The sequence below is a fragment of the Meriones unguiculatus genome, chromosome 1 (assembly GCF_030254825.1).
Source record: "Meriones unguiculatus strain TT.TT164.6M chromosome 1, Bangor_MerUng_6.1, whole genome shotgun sequence".
Lineage (NCBI taxonomy): Eukaryota > Metazoa > Chordata > Mammalia > Rodentia > Muridae > Meriones > Meriones unguiculatus.
Genome location: NC_083349.1, coordinates 6,374,105 through 6,389,480, shown reverse-complemented (window position 1 = coordinate 6,389,480; position 15,376 = coordinate 6,374,105). Strand labels below are relative to the sequence as shown.

Sequence of the window (15,376 nt, the reverse complement as noted above, 5' to 3'; positions counted from 1 at the left end):
ACCACACATCCAGAAGAGAAGCAAGCTACACAGAACACATGTGTAAGGACAAAGGACATGACTTAACTCTTCTCCAACCTGGACTGAAAAAAAAAATGCTACACACCCAGTGACGAGTGTGACATTTCTGACAGTTCAACAGCTGAAAAAGGTGAGCAAGAATGAATATTTCTGCTGGTTCAGGCCAGCAAAGCGGCTAAGAGAATGGATGCACTCACCACGAAAGCAGAGTTTAACACTCAGAACCAGCAGTGGAAGGACAGAACCAACTCCCAGAAGCTGCTCTCTGACCTCCATGTGTGTGCTGAAGCACATATGTCAATAATAAATTAAAATTTAAGAGTTTTCTGCTGACAAAATGGCATTTTAATTATTACCACTTAAATTTTTATTTTACTGAAATATCTGTCACTCTAGTGTTTAAGTTCATTTAGGTTTGGATTTCTTTTCATTATGTATTAATTTCTTGAGTCAGGGTCTCCCTATGTAGCCATGGCTGGCTGTGAACTCATGGTGACCCTCCAGCCTCAGCCTCCATAGCTGGGGCTGTTATTTCTTAGATGTCTTTCCTGTTTTATCTTCACAAAAAAAAAAACAACAGATTTCTTTGGTTGATTGTGTCTACTTTGCAGTGCTGGGGCTGAAACCTGGCTTTTCATGCTGGACAAGTTGCTACCTCCAAGCCATACTCACCTCAACTTCATTGTTTTTTAACACAAGAATTAAAAATACATATATTTTAAAGGCTCCTATACATGTTATCATTTCTAATCTTTTATTTGTTTTGCGTGTGTGTGTGTGTGTGTGTGTGTGTGTGTATGAGTAAAAGTGGGGACACAAGTGTGCCAAAGTGCACACATGGAGGTCAAAGGATAACTAGTGGGAGTCACTTCCATCATATCGGCTCTGGGGATCAAACCCAGATTGCCAGGCTTTTGAGGCAAGTACCTTTATCCACTGACCCATCTTGCCAGCCCTCATTTCCAATCCTGACAACACTATGAGGCTGACATTAGGAGTTCCATTTTACAAATGAAAAAGTAACGCTTAGAAAAGTAACATACTCAAATCACCCACAGGACAGGAAACAGGGCTGCAATCATGAGAGATGTCTGGTAAGACCCTGACTAAAAAAAAAACTTAAATTAAAAAAATTATAATGGCACATACCTTTAATCGAAACATTTGGGGGCAGAGACAGGCAGATTTCTGTGAGTTCAAGGCCAACCTGGTCTTCACAGCCAGGAGTTTTGAAATCCTGTCTCAAATTTTTTAAAAATAAAATAAGTAAATAAAAGTCTAGAGCCAGGGAATCATATGAAAGAAGAGGGAGTTAGTATGACCTAGCGGGGACAGGAGCTCCACAAGGACCAAATATATCAGGGCACAGGGGTCTTCTATGAGACTGTTTATTAATTTTCATATGTGAAAATCTATACTCAATCCAACCAAGGCATGAATAAGATTGCTACCTAATAAAGTGGGAGAAATTAATGAAAAGTTTTCTTTAATCTGTAAAAATTAAAAGATCCACTATCTATTTAAAAAAAAAGAAAAGTCTAGAGCCAGGAATGGTGGGGCATGCCTGTAATCTCAGCTGCTATTCAGGCTGAGGCAAGAGGATCTTGAGCTCCGGCCAACTTGGAATACACAATAAATCTGAGGCCAGCCTGGGCTAACGGCAAGCCTGCGTCTCAAAAGAAACAAAACCAAAGAGGTCTGCCTGTCTGACTGGGGGCTGCACACTCCACAGTAACCTGCTCCAACGCCTTCCTGAGAAACCACACAGAGAACCGCTGAAACAGGAAGTTTTAAATGTCATGTATGATTACAAAGTAACACTCTGAAACCCAAGGGGAAACCAACCAGAGGAAGGACCGTTCTGCATCAGTTCTGGTCTCCGTCTGTACATAACTGCAATGCCACACGGAACCACCTCCTCTTTTCTGAGGACAGAATTGTTGGTTTAAAGTCTTCTTCAAGGGCTGGAGAGATGGGAACCAGGCTGATCCCTGGCTTTGTGTAGGGAAAAGGCCTGGAGACAGGGTTTTGGGTCCATTCAGCTTTGGATCCTGAGAACCCAACTCTTCTCCCTAAATCAGTGTTTCTCAATCTTCCTAATGTTTCTGTCCTAATCCTGGGAAAACTGATGGGAGATCTCAGAATCCCAGGGCACCCTCCTCTAACTCTGGTGGTATGGCTGGTTCAAGATTAACCCTTTCTTTCCAAACAAGCTAGCTGTTCCATCGGATTGTCCTCCTGCCTTTTCAGCTCTTCTCTGAGCTGACCACCCTCCAGGAGGCACAGTTTCTTTTCCTCTTTCCTCCTGCAAGAAACTCTGCTCTCTTGCCCAGTCACTGGTACCGAGGCTTTTTGTTCTCTTTTCCAGTGCTCCTCACTTCCCGAGCGCCCCCACCTTTACCCACAACCTCTCCAGTTGCACAACCAACTCTACAACTCTTCCAGAAAAGAGCAGAGTGACCCCTTTTGCGTTCATATTTCAGCCATTTTGTTTATTTCTCAGACCCCTCCATTTCCTGCAATTTTTTCAACTGCTGGGCCTTTCTTAAAGTTTTTTCATTTTAAACAGAATATACAAAGAAGAAGGAAAAAAAAAAACAGAAAATCCCCTATGGCAACAAAGCTGGGGATATTCAAGCGATAGCAGCCACAGTAAATTTTTTGCTGCCTTCTTGAAAAAAAAAAAAAAAAATCCATTCCTTCATCCTCTGCTGTTTCCCCTACCGCATGTGAAATCAAATTTCCCATTCTGCCTAGCTCCATGTTGGTTGCCGCTTGTTGCTAGCCTTTGCTACTTTGTGACTCTCTAACATCCCCCACCTTCTCCCCCCTTACACCCTATAACAATTAGATAGGAAACAAGAACAGAGGAGAGAGAGGAATTAGAAAAATCCCTCTATCAAATTTGTTTGTTTCTTCTTTGACCATGGCTACTAACAAACTGCAACCAGCCCCCCTATAGGACCAAAAACCACCAACCCCGCCCCTCAGGGCCCTCACATTTATGGGCTCTTTGAAAATTTCTCGGAATTCCAAACGCCATACAATCGCAAACTATCTGTAGCTGGCAAAACAATGCCTCTGCTAGAACACAAGGTAAATCATAGCTGCTGCAAAGCAGCCCCATATCCCCACACCTGGATAAAAACAAAACACATTCTTATAGTATTTCTGTGGGGTTGTTTGTTTTGAGACAGGGTTTCTCTGTGTAATAGCTCTGGCTGTCCTGGACTCAGTTTGTAGACCAGACTGGCCTCGAACTCACAGAGATCCACCTGCCTCTGCCTCCCAAGCGCTGGGATTAAAGGTGTGCGCCACCACTCCTGACTCATATTTTAAAGAAACCAAAATTCCAAAATTCTCACTACACCAGCCTTGAATGTTTTATTTAATTCAGTGTTCTGAAGGAAAATGGTGCCAACCCACCAATAAATATGAAATCATTGTGAGTAGTGAAATAAACACCAACAGCTGTGACACAAAATTGAATGGGAGGGCGAATCACAACATAAAGAGAAATATCAGGAGCCAGGCCCGGTGGCACAGACCTGTAACCTCAGCCTTCAGGAGGTGGAAATAGGAGAATTAGTGCAAGTTCAAAGTCAGCCTGAGCTATACAGAGAATAACCAGGTTATCCAGGGTGATATAGCAAGACCCTTTCTTTAAAACAAGAGTAATGGGGGAAGGAGAGAAGGATATCACTCAGTAAGCTTGTTTCTGGTAAGCACACACATATGTATATATTCACCAGAGCATCATATCAAAATTCACTGCCTGGGCTAAGAATACAGCTGAGTGACAAAGTGGGTGCCTGGCATACACGGACTCCATTACAGCCTTTTAAAGCCTTTTTTTTTTTCTAATGTTCTAATGAACTAAGGTTGTCTGAAAAAGCCATATGAAATCATGTTGTTTATCTACTTAAGATTACATACAATATATATGTGTATATATACACATATATATAAATATATATTCTGAATCTCACTTGGGCCAACAATGCTCCCCCCAAGTTGGAGACTAACAAAAACCCCAGTACCAGATATGTGAAAGCCCTTTCAAGTTGTTGGTCAGGGGAGTATAAAAAACTCCTCAGACAATATGGGCTTCTGCTATTGTTCCTAGTTGCCTCCCGGAGGCTGATGGTAAATCTTATTGCTGAAGTATGTACTTCAGACACAAGAAGAACTTGAGCTGGATCTGGGTTGAAAGCCTCCTCCCTGAAAACTAGCTTTCACAGTACTAGAAGGTGCTATGCAAGCCCCCAAGAAAAGGAAGCAACCAATAGTCTTCCCAAGCTGTAATACCCATGATCCACAATGACAATTCATCTCTTGGCAGTAACCCACAGCTCTCTAATTGGACTTATGGCCTGCTCAACAGGAGGGGACACACACCTGGTATAGACACCTAGCCAACTTCCCAGAGCTAGAGAGGTCACAAATCTTAGAGAGACCCTTCCACCACCACCTACCTAAACCAGCAGAATCCCTAACTGCCTTCTAAATATGTGTCCTAGCCAAGTACAATGATAATACACACAGTAACAGTAGAGGAAGACAGAACGATCATGGGGTCCCACCACAGAAAAAAACTACATGAAACTTAGGGATGCTCAGAGTGGGAGAAACGGCCTTCCTCAGCAACGAGCCTCCTAACTGGTTATCCAATAATCAAGTGGTCTGCCCTGAAATCACAGAAATACAAATGGCACTAAGTAGACTCAGCTGACTGTAACTCTATTTTTATACACACACACACAAGAGGTCATGATTTCAAAAGGGAACAAAGGGGGTATGTAGAAGAGAAGTATTTTAATTATATAATTAATTTAAAAGTTATCTGGGGAATAAATAATTTTCAGCACTCAGGAAGGCAGAGCAGGTGGATTACTGTGAGTTCGAGGCCAGCCTGATTTACAAAGGGAGTCCAGGACAGCCAAGGCTACACAAAGAAACCCTGTCTTGAAAAACAAGAACAACAAAAAAAAAAAAAAAAAAAAAAAAAACCCAAAAACTTTTTACTATGTATTTCAATTGAAAACATTTAAAATTTTTGCATGAGGGGTTATCATACCAATAACTTTACTTTGCTCAACTCTTTGTAGTTGTTAAATTTACCAGTTAATTACTGAGATATTTTCTTTAATCTCATGCTTTAAACTTGCTCCTTCATGGGTTTTTTTGTTTTATTTTGTTTTGTTTTGTTTTTGCTTTATGTGATTTTTTTAAAGCTTTATTTATTTCATTTATGTGTATGAGTATTTGCCTGCATGTATATTTTTCTACATGTGTGCTTGGTACCAACATTAGTCTAAAGAGAGTGTCAGTTCCCTGGAACTGGAGTTACAGATGGCCGTAAGCCTCCAGGCAGGTGCTGGGAACCAAAGTCGGGTCCTCTGTAAGGCAGCAGCTGTTTTTAACTGCTCAGCCGCCTCTGCAGCCCCACTGTTTTACATTTTTGAGACCAGCAGATATATAAAGATTTGGGGTTATTCTAACTCCCCAGTATACTTCTCTGTTTATCAAAATATACTAACTGCCTTTCCATAAAATAAATTATATTTGCCTAGTTCAACATTAATGTGAAAAAGACATGTGAGGCATCAAAAAGGATAAATATGAACATTGCTAATCCAATCATATCACTACCCCCCACATCCTTGGAAACAAAGTCCAAATTTCTTACAAAGGCTTTTTAAGGGGGTGGGGGTCTTGATGGCCTTTAATTCCAGGATTCAAGAGGCAAAGGCAGGAAGATCTCTGTGAGTTCCAGGACAACCAAGGCTCCATAGAGAGATGCTGTCTAAAACAAACACACAAAAATATATAAAAAATAATTAGAAGAAAGAGTGTTAGCCCTTGCGTGAGCTATCCTGCACGGCCTTCTCTGCCTCTCCACTCTCAGCATCTGGCCTAACGCCATCCTCCACCTCTTTCAGTCTAAGTGGACCGCTACTCTCCACCCATTTCTGCCTAATCTTCCTTCTAGCCTCAGAACAAGGGTTAAAGGTCTTCAAGCCACATTCCTCACTCCTTCCACCCTAAGAACTGGTCCTACTTTTGTATAGTAAATTTCTACCTCAGCACCTTGCTTCGGTATATGTAATTATTGACTTGGCTAACTTCTTGACTGCACAGGAACTCATGAAAAACAGGAAGCCCACTGAGACCGTTTAAGGTCAGCTCTGTATTTCTCAGCGCATGGCACAGTAGATCCTGATCTAGACGGGCCACCTCAAGACAGAAAAGAGTTTACTGCAGTCAGATAATAAGCAACCACATTGCAAGGGTTCAATATTTAAACTGACAAAGACTAATTTCATGCAGCCTACTACAGACACGATCTTCAAGTCTGACACAGGTAAAGTAACTGTCACTGTCATCCAGCTGGTTGACATCAGAATACTGTTTCCCATTCTCAGTCCAAGGGAGCTCTTTCTAACGTATCTCCAACACCACATTCCTTACCACATACCCCTGATGTATACTCTCACGTTTGCATGGGGCTTGAGGTCACTATCATCAGTCCAGCTTGTCCAGAGCAAAAGCTACAATGCATACAAAATGCCTCTGTTTCTCATCAAGACCTACTGATTCTTTCCCCTCTGTATCAACACATCTCTTCCCATACCTAACGCCACTGACCTTGTCCAGGGCCAAGCCCTTCACCCTGTGAGTCATATAAAAACTGTTGTCAGAATTGGAGAGATGACTCAGCAGCTAGGAGCACCCATGGCCCTGTCTTGCAAAAGACCTGCACTCAGTCCCCAGCAACAGCTCACAACCTCCAGCTTCTAGGGAATCCTACACCTCTAGCCTCCACAGGTATGCGCGCGCGTGCGCAAGAACACATACACTTACAGATAAATTAAAAAAATAACATTTAAAACCACTTGTCAGCCTCCAAAGAACTGAATCTTCCTTCCTTCCTTTCTTTCTTTGTGAAGGTCAAGCAAAGCCAAAGTTTATTTAAGGAAGATAATTTTTTTACAGTTAAAAGGGAAACCCCCAGGGCTGACTAGTTGCTAATGTCAGCAGCTACCTGGAGGAAAAGAATGGAGAAGAAAAGGGGAAAAGCCACGCCATTTGAGTTAAACCAAAATGGAGGTCAGCTACAAGGCAGACAAGCCACACGTGGCAGGGAAGGAAGTGTTAGAGAGTGCAAGGAAGCTCGAAGCACCAGAAAAAGGACACTCGGGTCCTAGTCAGCATCCGAAAGAGACAGAAAAAAGGAAAGGGAAAGTTGCATCTTTCTGAGTCCAGTGGGCAGAAGCTTGTAGGACCGGCACTATCGGGTGGTTCTTCAGCCTGTCTCGTTAGCTAGCATAGCTTAAGGTGGACTAACCTTCCCAGGGCTGGCTGCTATGACTGATCGGCCTGACTAGATTTCTATGTTTTTGGTAGCTTGGAATGGTAGGATCCAACAAGTTTCTTAATAACAGGTACTGAATGTACTGAATGCACAAAAGACTCTGAGACACCTTCAGTACTGCTGGGCCAGAAAGCAGACAGCATCGTGTTTTAAGAACACAGGGATCAACTCACGAGGGCAGGCAACTGGCAGTAAGGCCAGGAGTTGTTTTCCTCCAAGCAGGATAGATTTGCAGTTGAGATTGAATGCTAGGACAAGTTGTAGACAACACACAGGAGAGAGCAAGCTTGAAATCAGAGTCCCAGGTAATTCCTAGGAATGTAGCAAGGTGACTTGGAGTTGACTGTAACATTTGTAAGCTGCACAGAATCAAGATATTTGGATGTGGTGTGGCCACAGCTAAGACAGTATTCCAGGCAAAGGATCCAAGCTCTACCGCAACCTGTGAGCCCTCTGAGCTTTGCTTCACTTTGCTTTCCTTCTTTCTTTTTTGTAAAAAGAATTCTATCCAACTCACAAGGTTTCCATGAGGATTAAATGAATTGTGTGAAGGTGCTCGGGGTCTATCACACAATATGGAAACGTGCTTGTATTTGAGACTCTGGGATCCCATCAGCTCAATAATTTACCTGTACACTTTTATTTTAAGAACTTAAAAGAGTATTTTAAAAAGCAGGGAGGCAGGTGGCACACATCTGTAATCCCAGCACTTGGGAGGCAGAGTCAGAAGGATCCCCACAAGTTTAAGGCCACTCTGGTCCATACAGTGAGGACCAGTCAAGACACTGTCTCAGAACAACTAAAACAAAAGAACTATAAAAGAAAAAAACAAGAGTTTTAATTTTTAAAGTTTTACACTTTTAAATCTTAGAGTAAGACTATAATTCCTAAAGCCGTCTTAGGGTGATATTTTATGGAGATATCATCATGCCTAGATTTATCCCAGAATTGTATTTCCTCAGAAAAAGAAACATTGAGCTATAGTTCTGATGCAGCTTAAAGCTGGACATCCAGTCTGAGTGTCAGCAAGCTACCGATGATCCAAATAGCAAGTGAAGCATGACTGCCAGCTTTCTCCCTCTCCTCCGTGGGAGCAAGGGAGCCTAGAATCACAGCCTAAAAGGAGAGAAGCTGTGTACGGGAAAGACATGAGTATTAGTGACATTAATTACCTACGTCAAAATAAATACTGGGTCCCAAGTCTGATAAAACCACAAACTGGATGTGCAGGGGGTTTTTGTTTGTTTTGTTTTTCTTTTTTTGATACAGGGTCTCACTAGGCTGATCTCAAACTCAGAGATCTACCTGCCTCTGCCTCCCGAGTGCTGGAATTAAAGGTGTGTACTACCGTGCCAGGATGATGCTGTATTTGCTTTATTTTGTTTGTAAGGAGTTCTGAGACTAAACCATGACCTTGAGCATGTTAGGCAAGTATTCTACCACTGAAACACATTCTTGGCCTAGGTTATTAATTTATAGCTCAGACTAGCCTATTCTCCTGCTCTATTTGACTTTAGACAATACAATATTTTTAAAAATCTGATGTAGAAGTCAGCCATGGTGACTCAGACCTTTAATTCCAGCACTCGGACAGCAGAGACAGAACTCTGAGTTTCAGGCCAGCCTGATCTATAGAGCAAGTTCCAGAATAGTCAGGGCTACAGAGAAACCCCATCTCAAAAACCAAAAAAACAAAACAAAACAAAAAAGCAAAATCTGACAAAATCTGAACAACTTGCAAGAGTCATTTCTTACCTATCACTCTAAAAATGAAAATTTTAGGTCACCAGGTTTGGCAACAGGCACCTTTATCCAATGAGCCACCTCCACAGCCCCCAAGTGTCAATGTTAATCAGCAACAGAAAAATACCTGAAAAAAATCTGACCTACCCAATTAAAAGAGAGAGAAAACAACAGGGAGAAAAAAAGAACGTGACAAATTTCTAAAAATAAATAAAAGATAGAACTAGCATATTAATAGTTGTGATAAGTGCAAACACTTTCAACTAATCAAATAAAAGACTATTAAAACACAAATCCTATTTTGTACTTGTGTGCACCTGTGACCTGGGACAGTGCTTGATGCCTAAGAGGCACTCATTCAACAGTTACTCAACAAAAAAGACACAATGTTACGTAAAAATGGATTTCTCCCAACAACTGGCTATTTTTATAAACTACAAGCAAGACTAGCATGTTAAGGGTGTTTGTTTTGCATAGTGCTAGAGATCAAACCAAGGGCCTCATATGTTAGGCAAATATTTTAATACTGAGCCACAACTGTACCCCAAGATTTTGTCATTTTTAAAGAAGCACCAAAATACCATTCTTTGCTATACTTGCACTTTTAAAAATAAATGCATTGATGGACTGGAGGGACGGTTCAATGGTCAAGAGCATTTGCTGTTCTTGCAGAGTATCCAAGTTTGGTTCCTAACACCCATATGGCAGCTTACAACCACATTTAAGTCCAGTTCCAGGGAATCTGGCAACCTCTTCTGGCTTCCAAGGGCACCAGGCATGCATGCATACATACATAATACATACATGAAGGCAAAACACTCAAACACATAGAAATAACAAGTAAACCTTTTTAAATTATACTAAATAAATTTATAAAAGCACTAAGTCAGGCAAGGTGGTATACTAGGGCTACCTAGTAAGACTTCATCTAAAAATTCAGTAAAAATAATAATTGATGATGAGATGTGAACAAGACTAAGCTAAAAACTCTAGCAAAAATATCTCTTAAAAGCCCTAACAAGTTCACTTAAGTTCTCAAATTAATGGCCCAAGGGACAGGAAACAGTGAGCCCCAAACAGACTCTGTAACTGACCAGGGAATGGAGAATCCATGGGTTTTGGCATTAGTGAACCTAAAGTACAGAAAATGTGTGTAGACGGTATTAGTCTGGGAATATGCAACAACCAAGGAGTTGACCCTGTCAATATTTTTAGTGGCTATTCTGGGGACCGAAGGGATTGCAAGGGCAGAGAAAGTGGTTGTGCCTTATGCTACTCCTCCACAAAGAACACCCATGCGACTAAACTGCTCCAAAAGGTTTGTAACCTGCCCTTCAGCTCGTGTATATTAACTGGCAAATGAATTCAAAGAGAAGCATTTTAAATTTACAAAAAAGTTTTAAAATTCAGTACTGTCAAAGTTACATAATAAGAAGAGCTGTTTACAAACTACACAAGTATAGCATCTTAGAAATAATGCCAAATTTTAATTTATGAAATAACAAAATAACATACATCCAAAGCCTGTAATTGAAATAAGCTCAACTGTTTGACCCGTTAAGTCGATGTCTCCACTAATTTCAAGCCCATCTGGCAGTAGTACACAGCTTCTATTTTCATATGCCCTTTTCTTCCTGGTACACAAAAAACAAGTGATTAAGCACTGTGTGCCTGCAGAGAGCATGAGTCATTCATTCCAAGATCCCAGAGTGAAGGCACTCCCTCAAAGCAAGAGCCTGGGACTGCAAAGGTTTTACACACTTTAAAAGCAAATCTCCTGTGTCTTTAAAGTGGGGGCAGATAGTTTATGCATATCTAATCAGACCCCAGTTTCACTTCCTGCTAAAGACAAAGGCTATTATTGCTCTGACAATCACTAACACCAAAGTCAAACAAAAGAAGAAAAGAGCTTAAAGATGAGGAACTGAAAGCTCCAATTGTTAACATGTCATGTTTTAATTCTCAGAATTTAATGAGGCAGGAAAATAGGGTAAGTAATAATTTCATTCAGGTGCCATCTTAAAGTTCAAAGTTTGATCCACATTTCCTCAACCTTCATAATGGTAATTATTTCTCTACCAGGTGGCAAGCTGAAGGATTCATCCAATTCTGAAGTTCAGGCGCTTGGTGATTTCCGGGTGTAAAACCAAACTCAATGGCTATCAATCCAAGCTGCTCATTATCAACTACTGATGCCTGGGCTCGCTGCTAGAGATGACTAACTGGCCAAGGCGGGGTCCCAGCATAAATATGGTTTTTAAATTCCTGTACATGATCCTAACATACAGGCACATTTAGAATCTTGCCCAAGTGATTATAATCCCTGAGAAGAATTCATTTGAGAAGCTTAGTTTTAGTCTATCAGACTGATTCATGAATGATGCATGAGACATATAATACATGAAAGTTGTAAAGACATATAATACAAGAAAGTTGTAAACATATATATATGTTGGAATAAGGTACCAAAAGGAAACACACATCCAAAAACAAAAGGTGGGGATGTAGCTCAGTAGGTAGAGAGCTTGCCCAGCACCCACAAGGCCATGGTTCAGGTTAAATTCTCAGTGCTATATAAACCAAATGAGGTAAAGTACTCCTGGATCTCTGGTATTCAGGAAGTAGAGACACGTTATCAAAGGTCAAAGTGATCCTTGGCTACATAGTGAGTTCCTGGCTGGCTGGAGGGAGGATTCTGAGAGGTAAATCAAAACACAGATGAAGACTGGTATTTCCCTTTCCTCATTTTAAACAGAGCTATTAAAAAAGTTGTGTAGAAAGAAGTAGCTAGCACTTCTAACATTAAATAGCTGTAACCTTTCTTTGAGCTGGTTTTTAAATAATTGCACGTTTCCCTGAAAACTTTTTTTAAACTAATTTACTCCTATATATCTTGCTTGTATACCACCGTGGGCCCCAAGAAAAAGGTACACCTTCAAAAAACCACCATTATTGTCTTCAATTCACTGTTTCACCTGGCGTCAGTTGAAGAACTACTTTGACATAAAAACAAACAAAAACAAAACACCACACACCAAAGAGTGGAGAAGCAGAGGAAAATGGTACCCTATCTTACAGTCTGACCAGGTACATCCTATTTGTTCTCTTAAGCACCCATGTCCTCTGATATCCCGAATGAAGGAAATGTATATAAAAAGCACATACATAAAATGTACTTAAAAATGTACATTATTTCAACTACACATGGTAGCACATCCCTTTATCCTCAGCACTTGGGAGGCAAATTTCTATGAGTCAAAGACCAGCCTGGTCTACATAGGAAGTTTCAGGACAGTCAGGGCTACATAAAGAGAGCCTATGACAAGAAAAAAGGTATTATTTTTGATAAGGTAAAATCCCCACTGCTCATGGTGCCTTCTAGAGGCCTTTCCACTTTTAAAAGGTGATGTGATCACTGGCTATTTATAACTGAAGGAATTTCAGAGTTAAACCAAAGAACACCTTTCTTCCTGTTTTATTAGAAAGAAAACAAATTTTCACAGGGGAGGGGGCAGGAACCACTAAGACCTCAAACCTCAAGACTCAGATTAATCAGACAGGCATGAAGGTAGAGGAAAGAGGATCAGAAAGTCAAGCTTCTCTTCTGCTACTTACTGAGTTTGAGGACAGCTAGGGCTTATGAGACCCTACCTCAAAGAGACCCCGATCAAATCTTGCAGGTAACTTCGTGTTCGGGCTCTATGTCAGCATCTGTCTCTAGACGCCCGGTGTGTCTCCTCCACTGGACCACGCAGCCTGCTTCGCTAGTCTGTTATCCTTCTACTTCAGTACGAATTGAGTAGCCAGCCTCCAGTCAATACTTGGTCTTGCTTATTTTGAAACAGGTTCTCATGTCACCCAGACTAGCCTCAAACCCCCTAAGTAGGAGAGCATGTTGCTGAATTCCCCATCCTCCTGCCTCCACCTCCCAAGTTCTGGGCTTATAGGTTTGCACCACCCTTTTATATTAGGTTTTATGCAGTCCTGAGGACAGAACCCAGAGTTTTGTGCATGCTAGGCATGAATTCTGCCAACTGAGACACATACACTTCCAGCCCCTAATCGACACTTTTTCTGAAAGCCTAAATGACATCATGATGTAATTCAGAAGACAAAAGAAATATAATGCTAAATTAAAAAGAAGACCACTTCTTCAAGAAATGAGAGTACTTGAAAGCTCCAAGGGGAATAAACACCACAGCTCCAGAAATGAGTCTGAGAAGGCATGCTAGCATACCACTGTCCTTAGAAACTCTTCAGCACGCCCACCACAGCCTTCCTGGCAGACAGGCACCTTGAGCTCAGGGCAGGGAGAAGAACGCTGGTATCTGGCATAAAAGTAATGTTTTATGATGTAAACCATCAGGAATCTTATACTCACACGCACAAAAAAGTTTAATGTTACAGTCAGACATTGTAACTATCTAAGGAGATATATTAACATTGCATAAATTATGAAATTTAAAGCTCAGTATTACTTAAAGAAAGGGAAAAGATGTTTGAAAAGAATGAATTCCTACCCCGGTGTGGTGACACACACCTGTGATTCCAGCCCTCTGGGAGGCAGAGGCAGGTGGATCTCTGTGAGTTTGAGGCCAGCTGAGTCTATAAAATGAGTCCAGGACTGCCAAGGCTACACAGAGAAATCCTGTCTCCAACAACAACAAAAGGGATTCCTTAAACAAACAAGTATATCTCAAGTTAAGGAAATGCAAAAGTAAATTTGACAGAACCTGAACCTAAAACATGTTTTGTTTTGTTTTTTATCTCACACATACGTGTGTGTGTGTTTGTATAAAAGGATCTCATTATGCAGCTCTGGCTAGCCTGGAACTCACAGAGATCTGCCTACCATACCCATTTCAACGTAATTTTTATTAATTCTTTGAGAATTTAATAGAAATGTATTTTGATCATATTACCCCTCCACTCCTCCCCCGATGTGTTGATGTTTTCAGACAGGGTTTCATGTAGCTGAAGATAACCTTAAATTTCTAACCCTCCTGCCTCTACCTCCCAAATTCTAGGTTGAAGGCATGTGAAAAATAATTTAAAAGAAAACATTCCACAGGAACACTGACCTAAAATCCACCTGTTTCTCAACTAGCTTTACGAAAAAGACTAGTTTTTTTTTCTTTTTTTTTTTTTTTTAATGAATGGAAGCAATTCCGTAAGGGTCCCCCAACATCTGCAAATTGAGTCACCCTACAGCACACGCAACTGAACTGGGGCACTGCCAGTGTGTTCTGAGTGCTGTAACACTGGGTGTCCAATGTTTAGCCTCCCTTTTTTTTCTTTTTTCATTTTTACAATTTTTTATTATATATGCTGATTAAAGCCCCCTCCACCAACTCCTCCCAGTCCCAACTCCCTTCCGTCTTCCCCCTTATCCCTTCTCCTAGTCCACTGAAAGTGGGAGTTCCCCTCCGCTGCCATCTGCCCATAGCTTATCAAGTCTCATCAGTACTGCCTGGATCCTCTTCTTCTTTAGCCTGGCAAGGCTGCATTGCCGGGGCAAGTGATAAAAGAACAGGCAATCGAGTTCATGACAGAGGCAGCCCCTGTTCGCTTTTCTCAAGAACCCACATGGAGACTGAGCTGCCTACGGGCTACATCTGAGCAGGGGATCAAGATCCTCTCCATGCATGGTCCTTGGTTGGTACATCAGTCTCTGTAGGACCACCTGGGCTCAGATATTTTAGCTTTGTTAGTCTCCTTGTAGGGCTCCTGTCCTCTCCATGCCCTTCTAACTCCCCTTTCTTCCATCAGATTCCCTGTGCTCTGTCCAAAGTTTGGCTGTGTGTTTCAGCTCCTGCTTTGATCCCCTGTTGGGTGGAGCCTTTCAGAGGACACTCTATAGCAGGCTCTCATCCCATTAGCCTCACTTTTAAAATACTATTTACCCTGTCTCAAAAGAAAATTTAAGAAAAAAAAAAAAACACTATCTACACATTACTACTTATAGGTCAGCACCAGCCAGAAGCAGCGGCATTTCGACTTTGCTCTGTTGTTCTCAGCTGACACACGATGACTGTGACCGAGGTCGGCTAACAAGTCATGATTCTCGAACGCTCTGTGATATCACTGTTACCTCTCAGACTTGCAGATGGAAGGGTAGACCTTAAAGAGTTATGTTTTTAAAACGTCCAAACAGGGATAGGACAGGCTATAACAAAGACACACAGAGAGAGCAACACAGTTTGTAAAGACCTAATACATTTATATCCCCACAAAGCC

The 15,376-nt window shown here is 41.4% G+C and overlaps 1 protein-coding gene across 4 annotated transcripts in view; it reads right to left on the bottom strand.

Annotated features, from left to right (window-relative positions):
* Positions 1-15,376, bottom strand: part of Inpp5f (inositol polyphosphate-5-phosphatase F) — an 88,442-nt gene that overhangs the window by 66,532 nt on the left and 6,534 nt on the right. The gene's annotated exons all lie outside the window — the stretch shown is intronic.